Source organism: Montipora foliosa, chromosome 5 (genome assembly GCF_036669935.1).
Source record: "Montipora foliosa isolate CH-2021 chromosome 5, ASM3666993v2, whole genome shotgun sequence".
In the NCBI taxonomy this organism is placed as follows: domain Eukaryota; kingdom Metazoa; phylum Cnidaria; class Anthozoa; order Scleractinia; family Acroporidae; genus Montipora; species Montipora foliosa.
In genome coordinates, this window is record NC_090873.1 from 34,386,919 (window position 1) to 34,389,418 (window position 2,500).

General features: G+C 36.4%; 1 protein-coding gene across 1 annotated transcript in view; it reads right to left on the reverse strand.

The window, feature by feature from the left end:
* Nucleotides 1–2,485: 2,485 nt before the first annotated feature.
* LOC138004034 (short transient receptor potential channel 4-like) overlaps nucleotides 2,486–2,500 on the reverse strand; it is a 34,262-nt gene continuing 34,247 nt past the window's right edge. The window contains exon 20 of the mRNA XM_068850424.1: nucleotides 2,486–2,500. This exon is cut by the window's right edge and continues 304 nt beyond it. The gene's annotated coding sequence lies outside the window, so the exon portion shown is untranslated.

A 2,500-nucleotide genomic window follows, 5' to 3' on the forward strand; every position in this document is an offset into this window, starting at 1 on the left:
ATTGAAGCATCAGTTGAGGAATATTTTTTTTCATTCCCACTTTGTGAACCTAACATACATTGCTGCAGTTTGTTTATTGCTTGTTCATTCAATGTCTTGATCGCATGAAATTATTTAATTTTTAGGTATTGTGTCAGATCTCCATAGAGACACTATCTTTATCTAAAAACTTAACTGGTTGCTTTTTGGAGCCCTTTTGTGGCATATTTAGATAGGCAGGAAATGTTCCACATTTCATGGTAAATAGTTCTGCATAGTTTTAAGGAATATTGCAGCAAATCTAATTGAATATGAGACATTTTGTGAATTTAAAGACTATTAATATTGTTTTTAAAAGACTTAGGGTTGGCACTCAAAAGTGTTCCTTCAATGATCTTATTCTTTAAAGATTGCCTTGGGAGAATTGGATTAAGGCTAGTTTTTTCTTCTAGCTTCTTTCTCCAGTGCCCTCTGAGAATGGAGTACATTTGATTTTGCCCAGTGTTGAAAGATAAAACAATGTCTAAACCAGCTGCAAGGAACACCTCATGGTGCTTTTTTACAAACACAGGCATGAGGGTGCTCGTAAGCATCTGAGCATTGTTTCGCATGCTAAAGTGTTATTATAAATAATTTATTTCTCTAAGAGAGTCTTCTTTTCGTGTCGGTCATTCAAAAATTGTCGGAGCTGTTGGATGAAAGAGGCAGAACATTTAATGAGGCCCTCCTGAGGAGAGGGGTCCTTGTTCCCTTTAAATAGTTGCTTGTGTTTCCTTGTTCCTCAAATTACTTTCAAACTTGTTCCCAGCTTTTTTATCCCTAAAATTTAAATATTGGTTTTCTTCTTTTGTTCCCTAAAATATTTTGATATTGTTCCTCTGTTCCCCAGTTCAAATAAGCCATGTTCTCTTCTTCCCCCAAACCCCTGGGAGTGCCTCCTTGATGTCGATTCTCGTATTGGCCTAATAGTAATTCACTGTAGAATTGCAAGACACAGCAAGTTCTTATTTGGGAGTGAGGGAAAAGTTTTGAATAAATTTTCGCACAACACAAGAAAAAAAATTTGACTGCACCTTCTAGATCTTACTCTTTTCGGACATGAATCAGCTTGTTTGCACCTATCTGGCAACCTGCGGGAGGGCAAACTCTAGAAGTTCTTCCTTAGTAGTGAGCCTTCCGCTAAAAAAACTTTCCAAGTGTGGCTTTCCGGTGTTAGGGGCCGAGGTTTTTGTGCAAAATTCATCAGCGGCTTCCTTGCAGCTTATAAAGGGAGTTCCTTCGAGTAATGGTCAGTAAAAGGTTTGTAGTGCTTATACAAATTTTTGCTACTTGAAAATGTATGTTTACACGAAACACATATCAGCTTGACAATTGTTCTTTCCCGATACCCCATTTAAAATTCACGTGAACGCTGTTAATAGAGGGCCAGAAAACCATTTAAAACATTTTGTGGTATTTTTTTTTGTCATTAACAAACTTGGGTTGTCGGCGAGCAGAATTCGAACGTAAGCTGTTGTGCTTTGGCTGTTATTTGTGCCTTTTCTTACTATTCTAAGACGAATTCAGGCTGGTATTTTCGAATCAAGTGTAAGAAGACGGCAAAACCATATTGATAATGTATTTAGTTGTGCTGACTTCGCAAATAAACACTTTGGTAGCGTCCTTTCGACGGGAGACTGTCTCGACGGGATAGATCCACAACAATGTCATTTACGCACAACCGAAATGCCCTGTTTCCGGTGAAAGGGCAAATGATTGACAGGATACAAAAATTTGGTTTTATCAACGGAGTTGATAATGTAAATTGGCCACCGTACAGAGATTCTAAAAGCTGACGTTTCGAGCGTTAGCCCTTCGTCAGAGCGAATCCGAATCCTTCCTTTTTGAATTAACAAAGTTCGCTGTCGCTATTTGTTCACTCAAATTATTATATATATATATATATATATATATATATATTATATATATATGACTGCCAGTGGAAAAACTGAAGACTTCATCTGCTATAAAAGTGCTCGATGGTTAAACCAGAGCTGTGAATAAAGATGAATTTCTGGAGTCGGACTAGTTCAAAAACATTTAATTGCTAGTCCGACTCCAGAAATTCATCTTTATATATATATAGATATATATATATATAATATAGTTTTCAAAAATTGTAACAGTCACTTTTGAAAATATATGTGGACTAGCATACGAAACGTCCAGTTCTATAAAAAAAATGCGTTGGAATACAATGTTTATCACCGCTGTTTGTCCTTTTATCTTAATAAAGGGGAAAAGACTAGCAAAACAGTTTTCAAAACTTCTCTATTGGAGCATATGGGAAAAATAAACTTATAAACAAAGTGGTGCCCCAGTGACTCTTGAGTACTGTACTGAAATAGATTTATGCTTGAAAAGCTTTCATTGCGGTAATAGCCCTGTTAAAAACTTTCCTGTGAAAAAGTATGTAGAACCTATCAAGCGAGAACACACAAAAAATAGAGCCAGGGGAAACGTTTTACAGAAATTTAGTTCT